Source organism: Chrysochloris asiatica, unplaced genomic scaffold (assembly GCF_000296735.1).
Source record: "Chrysochloris asiatica unplaced genomic scaffold, ChrAsi1.0 scaffold00039, whole genome shotgun sequence".
Lineage (NCBI taxonomy): Eukaryota > Metazoa > Chordata > Mammalia > Afrosoricida > Chrysochloridae > Chrysochloris > Chrysochloris asiatica.
In genome coordinates, this window is record NW_006408557.1 from 18925379 (window position 1) to 18939461 (window position 14083).

At 44.8% G+C, this 14083-nt stretch overlaps 1 protein-coding gene across 1 annotated transcript in view; it reads left to right on the forward strand.

The window, feature by feature from the left end:
- The window catches only part of LOC102836547 (chromosome unknown open reading frame, human C20orf112), a 147237-nt gene that overhangs the window by 72744 nt on the left and 60410 nt on the right, over positions 1-14083 (forward strand). The gene's annotated exons all lie outside the window — the stretch shown is intronic.

Consider the following 14083-nt stretch of genomic DNA (forward strand, 5'->3'; position numbering starts at 1 on the left):
GTCTTCAGTCTTTCAAAAGATAGGTGAGTGCGCCCCCTCTCCCGTCGCTGCCGCCGCCGACGCCCCCAGCCGAGTAATCGTTTCTCACATCCGGCGTCGAGTGTTCTCATCTGCTGTGACATCTGACCCACCGTCGCCTTGGGGCTGACGAAGGGAACGGGTTCTTTCTCTCCCACTGAGAGACGAGTCAGGAGTCGAGTCTGACTTCAGCCCTGGGTGCGTGTGGTTTCCGTGTGCGCGGTCGCCTTGACAACCTGAGCATGCGTGCGCCCAGGGGGGTAGTGGCTGCCCTGTCAGCTTCCTGGCAGGGTAACAGGAAGTGTTCAGGTAGCATCTGGGCTGTATACCCAGTTGGAGAATTTACACTGGTTGGCACAACTCCCCTGAGAAGAAGGAAGTGCAACCTCCTGTACCATGTTGCCCCTCAAAAGTTGAATGAAGTAAGCTCTGTGTGCATCTGTGTGTGTCCCCCACCTACTCTCACCTGAGACTGTCTGCTCTGTGATGTTGCATTCCTAAGAAAACTTCCCAACCCAAATTAGAAAACCCATTGCGTTCCAGTGATTCTGACTTAAAGCCACCCTATAGGACAGAGTGGAGTCCTGATGTAGCGCTGTAGGATAAGCACTGGACTGCTAATTGCAAGGTTGGTGATTCATTCCCATCAGCCCCTCCTCCCACATCCTCTACAGGGTCACTGTAGTTGGTACTGACTGACAGCACTTGTAACAACAGCTATGTGAGCCTGGAGTCCCTGAGTGATGCCTCTAACCAAAAGGGTGGTGATTTGAACCCACCAGGAGGCCTGATGCTCTGCTTCCAAAAAATCAGCCATTAAGAATCCCATGGAACATGGTCTACTCTAACATGCATGGGGTCACTGTGAGTCCAAATCAACTCAAAAGCAGCTGGTCGTTGGGGTTTGTTTGTTTTTACTTTGAAGGTGAGCAAAGAGAACACTGTTCCTAGATCTTCTTATGATCTAGGAGGAGACAGACACACTAATGAAAAAGTCACCTGCAAGTGCCTGGCTGATAGTTGTTCATTTGTGACTCCAGCAATCTGTGTAAGTTCTCCGAGGAGGAGCAGAAAGCCTCATCTTTAACTTAGGAAGCGGCTGCTAGGCTCAAACCGTGGAATTTGTAGTTTGCAGTCCGGTGCTTATTGTATGGATACTCATAAACGGTGGAGGAAGAATTCCATGAAGCTTCACGATGAACCCTGACAAATGAGCTTTTAGAGTGGGGAAATGACTGAGTCAGGGGTTAGGAAGGTTTGTCTCAGAGAGGTTTGCCTACATGTGAAGAGGAGAGAGTTCCAGGCTGAGGGAACAGCTTGTGCAAAGGGAGGACAGAGCCTTCCAGAGATTGCTGGGGTGGCTGGGGCGCTGAGTGTCAGGAAACAGGGAAGCTGCACAGCTACGTGCATATGCATCTGATGGGTGTCCTGCATGAATTTGTGAATGAACCCATGAAATGAGTTGGATAAATTGCCCTAGCCAGGTTCGAGCTGCTCCCAAAGGAAGGAAGGATTGTAGCAGGGTGTTTGCTCCCCAGATGCCCTGTAACTGGGGCCAATTCTTATATTGAAATAGCCTCTGCTTACAGTGGGACTGGGCTGCATCTGCCTCACTTTCATTAGTAGAATTCTGGATGGGGGTCTTTTGAAAGCCGAAGGCTTCCCCAAGGTGAGATCAAAGATGCTGGTCCCTCCTCAAAATACCTGGCCGGTGCACCGCACCTTGAGCTTCAGACACTTTTCATGTTTCCGTCTCCAGCGCTCTACACACAATAATGAGCTCTCAAGGCCTCAGCCTCTCAGGCAGTGCTGTTATCCCTGCTTGGCAAAGCAAGAAAACACGTGGCTCACCAGATTATTTATCTGTAGCAACAAGGAAGGACCAAGAACCCAGGAGGCTTTGATTCTGCACCTTGAGTTGCAACTAAAAATACTTATGTTTAAATTAGCAGCTTCTTTCCTGCAAAGCAAAGTCAGAGCAGGGCTTATATGGGTGAATGGCCCCGTCATAACGCAGGCATGGGACAGGATCCGCAGCTGTCAAACCCTGTATCCCAAGACCAGGCCCTGAAACTCTTAAGGGCCTTAAGAATCTCTCTGACACCAAAAGGCCACAAAGGACATTTGTAAATCACAAATGCAGGTATGTGAAATGCAAACACAGTCTAAAGTCACCTCAACCAATGAATGAAATGAATGAATGAATCTGTGCTAACGCTGAACAAAGCTCTCTACAACTCAAAAGTTTGGATGGGGAAAATCCCCATAATTTTTTTCAATGTGACACACCCAGGAAACTAATAGTAAGAGTAGACATTTTCCCTCAGTTTGCTTTGCTCAGATATATAGACGGTGGGATTTTCTTGAGGGCTGGGCAGGATCACATTACTTGTGTCAGATTAAGATGCTGGGAAATACATCCTTCTTCACAGAGGGTATCAGGTAATATGAAAACTCAGTAACAATATTTACACACAGAAATAAAATTTTTTCAAGGTCTGCTTCAACATAGCAAATATTTATGGTGTGTCCTCAACATGGAGTCCTGGTGTGGCACTGTAGGGTAAGCACTGGACTGCTAATTGCAAGCTAGGCAGTTCAAACCCAGCAGTCACTCCTTGGAAACCCTCTAAAGGGTCGCTATGAGTTGGAACTTAACAAAAAACACCAACCTCAACATGCAAGGCACCGAGGGGGTCAGACGCCAACCTCCCAGAGCCTTCATCTTGAGACACAGACACCAAGAGCAGCATCCAAGGTGGGAGAGAGGTAGCTGAAAATGGAGGATGGGACTGTGTGACTTGACAAAATCAGTGCTTTCTTATTTGGGAAAAATCTTAATAAAGACAGCAGTCTGAAATCACATTTAGGTGTGCAGATTATAAGCATATTTTCTTGGAGGGAGAGGAGGAGAGAAAAATGTCTTGGAATCCGGACTGTCTGGAGGATGGATGATCCCCTGCCTTCTTTGATGAGATGAGACTCCAGAGAGGAGTGCCGGAGGGGCTCCTAGGGCAGAGGCCATGAACACGCCCAGTCTCCAGATGAACTTTCAATCTTCTTTCCCAGCAGCTGGCAGGAGGCACCAAGAGGCTTCTGGGAGCTTCTCTTCACTCAGCCACTAGTTTTGTTTTCTGTCTCATTTGGTTTTCATAATTCCCCTTCCTTCCCAAATATACAGCCTCAATAGGAAAATCAGTAGTCAAAAAACCAAAACATAGTGATCAAAATCATTATCATGCCACCCCTCATATCACTACTAATATTTGGGTGCCCACACTTCCAAACTGTTTAATAAAAAGGGATCATGCTGCACATGGAGTCCTGGTGTGGTGCTGTAGGATAAGCACTGGACCGTAAGGTCAGCAGTTCGAATTCACCTGCTGCTCCTTGGAAACCTAGACAAGGTCACTATGAGTTGGAACTGACTGAAGGGCACAACAGTAAGTCTTGGAGTGGCACTGTAGTTGATGAGCAAAATTAGTGTTCAAATCCACCAGCAGCTCCTTGGGAACCTTATACATGGTCACTATGAGTCAGAAGAGACTTGAAGGCACTTAACAACAACAATAATAAGCTGGCTACATACCTTTGATTCCTCCTTCCTTTCTTCATTCATTCATGGATCTACTCTGAGCCTGGCACTGTTCCAGGTGCACAAGGCCGAGTCCCTGCCTCTGCCCGCATGGTGTTCACAGTCTCCTGGCAAACAAGGAAGTGTGAGCAGCCTGTGGACAGTAGGAAGAGCTCAGAGGAAGGTAGAAGAGGGGCGAGGGGTGGGGAGGGAGCACAGGCAGATGGGCAACTTCTTAGAGTTATCCTCTGCATTTTACAGCCCCACCCCCAAAGGTTCATGTGACTTAACCCCAGCCCTTTCCACCACACCCGTTCTGTTCTCCATTTCTCCTGCTGCATCTCCTGAAGAGGCATTTGTTCATTACAGTCTGAGGCAGGTGTGTCCCCTGCAGGGGAAAGCCCGGCTTCTGGAGAGAAGACGTCCTTGGCAGAGGGGCCAAAGGAAGCCAGGTATAGGTTGAGGGAATCTGGAAAATTCGGATGCTTAAGGAAATAATAGCAGAAGAGCAGTTTGGTAGTGAATGTGCCATCTGCAGGAATGTGTATATAATTTGAACTACAAACTACATTATCCTGCTCTGTCCTTAGATCTGTGTTTGGATCAAGATGCTGTTATAGAAAGCAGATGTAAAAGGAGAGGGGCAAATCATGGGTGTTCTTTCCCCCAGCACTTATTTTTATCTTCTAGGGATGGAGGCTGAGACCCAGGGAGAGTCAGGGACTTCCCCAAGGGCAACCCCCCCCCCCCCCCCTTTTCGGGCTGAAAGCTGTCAGCACCCTCTCTGCAGTGCTCCTAGCAGCGCTAATGTCCCACTAATGGTTTTAATGGTTCTCACAGCCGTGTGCGAAGTGGTGCTCACTCCATTGTTTGTCAGTGATGGAGGCGCTCACTTGCCTCCATTAACCTCTGCCTTTCTCTCCTCTGCTGTTTCCTCAAGTCCTGGAAGGGAGAAGGGAGAGAGAAGGAGGGAAGACCTTTCCCAGGAGGGCACACGTGTGGGGCCTGCAGGTCGGTAGCCTCTGCCCAGGGCCCCTAGGGTCTCAAAATTACTGGCTCTCCAGCTGCTCTCAGCAGGCCAAAGTGGAGCAGCCATTGGCAGGATTCCAGCCTGTTAGTCAGAGACCCTGGCTGGCATCAGGCTGACAGTCTGTACTAGTTCCACCACTTACACGAGCTGTGTGACTTTGAGCAAGTCATGTCACTTCTCTGTGCTTTTACTTGAGAGTAATGAAACTGTACCTCATAGTGTTAAGGACTCCTGGTGTGGCGCTGTAGGATAAACACTGGTCTATGAACCACAAGATCAGCTGTTCAAATCCTGTACAGAGTCGTTATGCATCACAATCGACTTGAAGGCACTTAACAACAACAACAGCAACATAGCATTAAAGAGCCCTAGTGATGCTCTTGGCTGCTCACAGAAAGGTTGACAGTGCAAACCTACCCAGTGATTCTGCAGGAGAAAGACCTGGCTAGCCCATAAAGATTGTCGTTGTTGTTAAGTGCCATTGTGTCGGTTCTGACCCATAGCAACCCTGTATAGGGTTTCCAAGGAGTGGCTGGTGAGCTTGAACCACCATCCTTGCAGTTCAAACTGACTTTGAAGTCCAGCGCATTGATCCACAGCGCCACACCAGTACTCATTACAGCCTATAAAACCCTATGCGACACTTCCACTCGGTCACATGGGGTCACTAGGAGTGGGAATCAGGGACACCTGCTAACAACATGGAGCGTGGTGGCTCTGTAGCTTAAGCACTGGTCTGGGAACTACAGGGTTGATGGCTTGAGCCCACCAGTCACTCATCGGGAGAAAGATGAGGCTTTCTGCTTCTGCAAAGACGTAAAGCCTCAGAAACCATATACAGGGTCTCTATAAGTTGGCACTTAACTATATAAGTGGCACTTAACAACAACAAATAACAACATAGAGTTGGTCTGAGAGTTCATTGGCATGAGGTGGTTGCCATAGTACTGGGCACATCCGAAGCACTAAGGAGCTCACAAGTACTCCTACTGTTGATGGGAATTTTTTTTTTTACAAATTTTGTGTTAAGAGACACTTTGCATGATCTCCTCCTACAAGAGACCAGGGCCATAAAAATGGATGTGACAGTGTAGCTGTTGTCAAGATGCTGTTCCTTCTAAGAGGACAAGACAGCAGCCACAGAGCCGTAACCCAGGACAGAAAGCAAGGAACAAGAAGGGGTCAGAAACTTGCCAGGGGGTTTGGGGTTTGGGAGAAGGGGCAGTGAATAGCGATGGATGGTGAGAGTCAAGATGTTGGAAGGTGCATGGGGAGGTGTCTGTGAGCCAGCACTGGAGCACTGGGTACAGTGTCTGGTTTGTTTTCTATAAAAAAATAACAAACACTCGCACATTTTAAGATGGGACTGGGGCCTGCAAAGCAGGTCTGGGTGAGGGCAGGTCTACCACAAATAATGGCTTGAGCAGGGGCCCAAGCAGAGCTGGTGTGAGGAATGGTAGGGGGTCTCAGAGCAGCAGCCAGAGGAGGAGGGGGGCAACACAGAGCTAGGGGAGGGGATTTGAGAGGAGAGACCTATCCTTCCCTAGCACTGGGGAGTGTTTGAGCAGGAAGGGAACACAATTTGAGTGTGGGGCTTTCTCTGGTCCCCACCTCCTGAAGGAAACAAGTCCACCCTGAAAATCTCTCCATATTCATTTTTTTAAAAGATAGTAAAATATATATAGCACACTTTGCCATTTTAACAGGTTTTTTAAGTACAATCCAGTGGCATTCGTGACAGTCTCAATGTTGTATAATCATCACCACTACCTATTTCCAAAACTGTTCATCACCCCAAACAGAAACTGTGTCCCCATGAAGTAATAACTCCCCGTTTCCCTTCCCTCACCCCCTGGTAACCTTTAGCCTATTTACCATCTCTGAATTTTCCTGTTGTAGATTTTTAATTTAAGTGAAATCATGTAATATTTCTTCTTTTGTGTGACATCTGATTGACTTCACTCAGCATCATGTTTTCAAGGTTCATCTATGTTGTAGAATCTTCTGTCAGAACTTCATTCCCTTCTATCGCTGAGTAAATCTGGGCACTTACTTAGGTTGTTACCACCATTTGCCTAACTGCATTCACCTTTTCCTCATTGTTTTCTGGAGCAGGTTATAAACCTAAGGAAGGACTACAGCATGGGTCTATCCCTTGTCTCTCTGAGATCTAACCACCCCCCTCTTTGCTCTCATGAAACCTCCCTCAGTGATGTCACTGGGGGTGTGGGGGTGAGGGACAATGGAGCCACACTATCAGGGGACAACACCAAAATGACTGTCTATAAAATGTTTGTGCTATGTTTCAGCAGAAATTTATTGTATTTAAAAAAAAATATCCCTGTAGTAAATTATAACAATATAAACTTGTTTTTGTAAAACCCAGTTTTGCTGCTGTTGTTAAGTGCTGTTGAATTGGTTCCAACTCATAGTGACCCAGGATAGGGTTTCCAAGGAGCAGCTGGTGTGCTTGAACCGCCGACCTTGCGGTTCAAACTGACCTGTTTACATGTATCAATATACCTAAGGCTAAAACACTGGGCTAATAGAATAGTGTTTATGAGTCATACTGCCAACCTCAAGGTCAGCAGTTTGAAACTACCAGCTGTTCCGCGGGAGAAAGATGAGGCTTTCTGCTCCCATAAAGATTTACAGCCTCGGAAACCCTATGCAGGGTCGCTATGAGTTGGAACCAACTCCACGGTGCATAACCACCACCACCACCAATTTCTTTTTTGGACCTTCTAATGCACTCCAGTCAGAACTGCCATTATTGCCCAATTCCAATGACACTTCCATCTATACACGCCACAGCAGAACCTGTTGTTTTTGCTGCTGTTGGCTCTTTTTTTTAATGTTTTGTTATGAATTATGTGATAGTTTACATGGAGAACATTAACTTTACATTCATCCTATAGTATATCATTTCATTACCATGGTTACAATCCCCTCCATGCATCATCAACCAACCAAAGCGTATATCCTGCAAGCCTGCCCTCGGTCCTCAGCACACAGCCCCTCTCCCTCTCTGGGTCTAGAGTTCCCAGCCACTCCATCTCTCCAAGTCATCATCTCTGGTGTCACTGTTTCTCTGGGTAGGGTCCCGCACTCTGCTCTTCTCCCTTGATGGTCCCAGGGACCTCTGCTCCTAGACTGCAAAGTCAACCACTCCCTTCCTTTTGCTACAAAACATCTACCTTTACATTTCCAACCCTCACAGTTAGTCCGGATAACAATTAGTCACTATTGTACCACAACAGACCTATCCGCATCTCCTTTCATCAGCCCCACCCAGACAGATTGGATACTACTCAGTGGAGATTCTACCTTCCTCTGCTCCCTCTGGATCTAGATTCCCTCTTGAAAGCTTGTAAGCTAGTCACTTCTTGCCTTTGTAGCCCCCTATTTTGGGTAGCCAATGTCCAAGTTGCCCATCCCTGTCTACCTTTTTTATCAAGGTTGGCATTTTTATGTCACTGATTTTGTCAAATTTTATGGCATTTTAATTATAATATTGTAATAATTAGTATTTGTGAATCTGTATCAATAGCTTTTTTGAGAATGAAGTAGTAATTAAAGGAAAAATAAAACAAAAACAAAAAAAGGCTTCCACTCAGTTGCTAATAATGGTGTGGCACTGTGGAGCCCTGGTGTGGCGCTGTGGGGTAATGCGCTGAACTGCAGTCATTTGAGCTGCAAGGTCGGTGGTTCAAGCTCACCAGCCATTCCTCGGAAACCCTATAGAGGGTCACTATGGGTTGGAACTGACCCAATGGCACTTAACAACAACAACAATGTTGTAATTCAAAGTAGAAAGATTTTACAAACACTTTCCTTGTTAATAGTCATGTAATCTAAGGGATTGTCTATTTAAGCAATTTGTAACTATATTTATCACATTTTATTCTACGATTAAAACATGACTAAGGATTCTGTATGGTCTGGTACGGGAGGAGGTCTGTGGGGGGGGGGTATTGCCCTAGGTGACACTAAACCTAATGACGTCACTGCCCTCCCAACCTGCCTCTTGCTCAGACACCATAAGAAAACCGGCAGACCCAAGGGAGAAACAGTTAAGAGATTGAAGTGAAAGTCATACTTAAAGAGTACCTCATTCATAGGGTTCTTCCCCTGTGGAGGGCCCAGGGGTATACACTTTGACACCTCGGTGTATAAGAGTTTGATGTTGCTGTTGTTAAGTACCATCAAGTCTTTTCAGACTCAAAGCAACCTTGTATAGGGTTTCCAGATAGCGGCTGGTGGGTTTGAACCACCAACTTTGTGGTTCAATGTTTTATCCCACAGCGCCATGTCAGGATTCCAGTAGTGCTGATTTCCTCCTTCCTCTTCCTCGGTTGCCCTATAGCTCTGGCTAAATGTGAGCTCAGGGGAGAAATAACAAAATGAAAACCTTGCTATGACTCAATGTGTGTGACTTTTGATTGTTTTTTAAAGAAGCAGAGGTCTGACGAGTTTTGTTAAAATTATGGAATACCTGTCTCAGAGCTTACTGTATGATCAACCACTGTAGTCATAGCAGCCTGGTACTGGTACAATGACAGATAGGTAGACCAATGGGGCAGAATTGAGAACCCATCCAGCTGTGGGCAGCTGATCTTTGACAAAGGGTCAAAGTCCTTTGAATGGGGAAGAGATGGTGGCTTTAATAAATGGTCCTGGCAAAACTGGATATCCATTTACAGAAACGTGAAACGAGATCCATACCTCAAACTATACACAAAAATTAACTCAAATTGGTCAAAAGTCTAAATGTAAAATCTAAAACCATAAAGTTCATGGAAGAAAGCAGAGAGACAAACCTAGGAACACTAATTTATTGCTTAAATACACTGTCAAACATAACTAAAAATGCACAACAGAAGATAAAGTAGATAACTGAATTCTCCTAAAAATTAAATACATAACTTCATCAAATGACTTTACCAAAAGAGCAAAAGGAAATCGTTACAGGCTGGGGGTGGGGAGAGGGTGGACTATCTGATAAGAACCTAATCTCTAAAATATATAAAAAGTTTCAACACCTCAACAACAACAAAAAACAATCCAATAAAAATTGGTAAAAGACATCAAGGGAGAAGAGCAGAAGCGGAATGTGGGACGCTATCCAGAGAAGCAACACCACCAGAGATGAGGACATGGAGATAGGGAGCAGCTGAGAACTCTGGACTCATGGAAAGAGAGAGACTGAGTGCTGGTGGCCAGGAGGCAGGCTTGCAGGATGTGCCCTTTGGTTGTTTAAATTATAATATATTCCCGAGTGTTTTTGTGTACATCTCCCCACCTCCCACCCCCCAAAAATAAAGAGAAACAGAGGGAGTGGAAGCAAATATTGTTGAATGATGATGTACGGAGGAGCTTGTAATCATTGCAATGAAACGTTGGTATAAACTATCACTCAGTTCACAATAAAAAAAGAAAAAGAAAATGGTCAAAGAACACGAACAGGCACTATACTAAAGGACCAAACACATGAAGAGATGCTCATGATCATTAGCCATTAGAAAGATGCAAATCAAAACTACAAGATACCATCTCATTCCTACAAAAATGACAATGAATGAAAACAAACCACAGAAAACAACAAATGCTGATGACCATGTGGAGGGATTGAAACTTACACACTACTGGTGGGATAGTAACATGGTACAACCACTATGGAAAACAGTGTGGGGCTTCCACAAATAACTTGTTTGGTACCATCGAGTGGACTCTGACACATAGTGCCCCTGTGCGCAACAAAGCAAAACACTGCCTGGTCTTGTACCATCCCCACAGTTGTTGAGCCTGTTGTGCCATACTCTGGGTCAGTCCAGCTCATTGCGGAGTGGAGGTCTTCCTCTTTTTCACTGACCTTCTACTTCACCAAGCATAATGTCCTTTTTCAGATATTGGTTCCTCCTGATAACAAGTTCAAAGTATGTCAGATGAAGTTGTGACATCCTCCTTCAAAGGGGCATTTTGGAGTCCTGGTGTGGTGCTGCAGATTATTGTGCTGGGTTGCAAGGTGGTTTTGAACTGCAAGGTTGGTGGTTCAAGCTTACCAGTCACTCCTTGGAAACCCTATATAGGATTGCTATGAGTCAGAACTGACTCAATGGCACTTAACAATAATAACAAGGGGCATCCTAGATATACTTCTTCTAAGACAGTTTTGTTTGTTTTTCTGGCAGTCTAAGTATTTTCAATATTCTTTGCCAACACCATAATTCAAATGCATCAGTTTTTCTTAGAGCTTCTGTATTCACATGCATATGAGTTGAAAATACCATGACTTGAGTCAGGTGCACCTTAGTTCTCAAAGTGGCATCTTTGCTCCTTAACACTTTCAAAAGAGATTTACCCAATGCATTATGCTGTTTGATTTCTTTACTGCTGCTTTCATGAGCACTGATTTTGGATCCAAGCAAAATGAAGTTTTTGACAACTTCAATCTTTTTTCCATTTCATGATGTTATGTATTGTTCCAGTTGTGAGGATTTATGTTTTCTTTACATGAAGTTGTAATCTGTACTGAAGGTTGTAGTCTTTGTTCTTCACCGGTAAATGCTTCAAGTCTTCATCTGCATATTGCAGGTTGTTAATGAATCTTCTTCCAGTCCTGATGCCTTTTACTTCTTCATATAATCCAGCTTCTCAGATTATTTGTTCAGAATAAAGATTGTATAAGTATGGTGAAAGGATAGAACCCTGACCTTTTCAGATTTTGAACCACACAATATCCCCTTGTTCTGTTCGAATGACGGTCTCTCAGTCTATGTACAGGTTCCGCATGAGCACATTTAAGTGTTCTGGAATACCCATTCTTTGCGATGTTATTCATAGTTTGTTATGACCCACACAGTCAAATGCTTTAGCATAGTCAATAAAACACAAGTAAACATCATCCTGGTATTCTCTGTTTTCAGAAAAGATTCATCTGACGTCAGCAATGATAGCCCTCTTTTCATATCCTTTTCTGAATCCAGCTTGAATTTCTGGCAGTTCTCTGTTGATGTACAGCTGCAGCCATTTTTATTTTTTAAATGTTTTATTGTGAATTATGTGATAGTTTACATGGGAGAATATTAGCTTTACATTCATCCTATTGTATATTGTTTCATTGCCATGGTTACAATCCCCTCCATGCATCATCAACCAACCAAAGAGTGTACCCTGCAAGCCTGCCCCCTGGTCGTCAGCACACAGCCCCTCTCCCTCTCTAGGTCTAGCCACACCATCTCTCCACGTCATCGTCTCTGCCTCCATCTCTTGCACCACTGCTTCTCTGGGTAGGGTCCTGCATTCCTCTTTCCTCCCTTGATTGTCCCAGGGACCTCGGCTCCTAGGCTGCAAAGTCAACCACTCCCATCCTTTTGCTACAAAATGTCTACCTTTACATTTCCAACTCTCACAGTCAGTCCTGATAACAATTATTCACTATTGTGCCACATGAGTGCTATCCACATCTCATCTCATCAGTACTGCCCAGACAGACTGGATACTACTCAGTGGAGATTCTACCCTCCTCTGCGCCCTCTGGATCTAGGCTCTCTCTTGTAAGCTTGTAAGCCAGTCACTTCTTGCCTTTGCAGCCCCCCATTTTGGGTATCCAATGTCCAAGTTGCCCATCCCTGTCTATCCTGTGTATCGGAGGGGTGGGAATGATCCTTGCTGTAAAGATTTGTTCCCTCTTTTGAGCTACTACATCCATAGGTGTAGGTCAAGTTCATCAAATTGTATCAGATTACTCTTTTTTTCATCTTCTTTCTTCTAGGTGAATTCTGATCATCCAGTCATTGAAGCCAGGTCAAATGGATATTATCTGCAAGTTTGGGTGTTCTTGTGCATATGCCCTTTCTTCTTATCTGCTGGATGCTTCACTCTCCACTCTAGTGGCTATGTCACTGACTCTGGGCCCAAGAGTCCCCAGGTCTTGCCACACTGCTGGCCAACCATGTCTCCACCTGGGTTCACAGGAGTCTATTGAATGTGGTAGGGCTTAGCTTGCTGCTTCATTGCTGTTTTTCCCCCGCTGCCCCTTATCAGTGACCAACATAGTCACCAGTCAGAGAGCATGTCTGCTCGTATGTTCCCATTTAGTCTTAGTCCTGGAAGGGGGTTTGCCCTGAGGGGCCCGGCCACTTGCCTTGATGTATTCTGGGTGAGCAACTTGCTTGTTCTTGTAGTAATCAGTCGGACTGCCATTATTGTTTTGTATTTTTCCTGTAGGTCTTTCTTTCAAGAAGTATCTTCTGTTCTTCTAGCTGCTCCAGGCTTGTCTTTTCAAAGTGGAAATTTCCCACCTCAGAAGATTCTGGATGGGGTTCAGGATTCCCCCTATGGTCTTATGTAATGCAGAAGCTCCACAGGAAGCTTCCTTCACTGGGCACATTGCAGCCCCATTTTAGGTATTCTAATCAGTTATAGGCAGAAGACAGACTTACAAGCTTTCTGTGGTGATATTTCTGGCTATACCTTTGTCTCCCCTTCAAGTGTCTATTTTATAGTGGTATGCAAAGGAAATCAAGATTCAAAATACAACCAAGCCTCTTAACACTGTTTACCCCCCTTTTGCCCTTTCCAACCATACCTCAATCCCTGTATCTTAGAGCCCTGTTGTTCCAAGGTTGTACATACATCATTATTTACCTCTGGCCCACTTTGCGCATGCAAACCTTGCTGCAGCCATTTTTATCTTCAGCAAATTTTACTTGCGCATGATATTAATGATATTGTTTAATGATTTCCACATTCTGTAGGGTCACCTTTCTTTGGAATGGGCAAAATATGGAGCTCTTCTAGTTGGTTGGCAAAGAAAAACAAAGCTGGAAAAAGAAATATACAATCTTGCAATTCCCTTCCTTGGTACATATCCTAGAGAAATAAGAGCAGCGACACCAATAGACATTCACACACCTATGTTCACTGCAGCATTATTCACAATAGCACAAAAATGGAAACAACCTCTAAGTGTCATGAACCAATGAATGGATAAACAAAATGTGGTACATACATACAATGGAATGCTATGTAATAATAATAATGATGAGTCCACAAAACATACTATAACCTGGATTAATCTGGTGGACATTATGCTGATTGAAACATACCAGTCACAAAAGGACAAATCATGTATAAGAGAATCGCTTGTATAAAAAAACAAGAACAGGTTTTCGCACAGAAACAAAGTTCTTTGATGGTTATCACAGATGGGAGGGGAAGAGAGAGAGAAGCATGAATTAGGTAGTAGACAAGAGCTCATTCTGATTAAGGGAAAGTCAGTACACACTATGGGGATAGTCAACACAACGTGGCCAAGGTGAAGGAAGACACTGGGAGCTATGCAAGAATAAAGGGCAACATTGTTGTTGTTGTCAGGTGCCATCGAATCAGAACCGACTCATAGCAACCCATGCACAGCAGAACGAAACAATGTCTGATCCTGGGCCAACCTCACTACC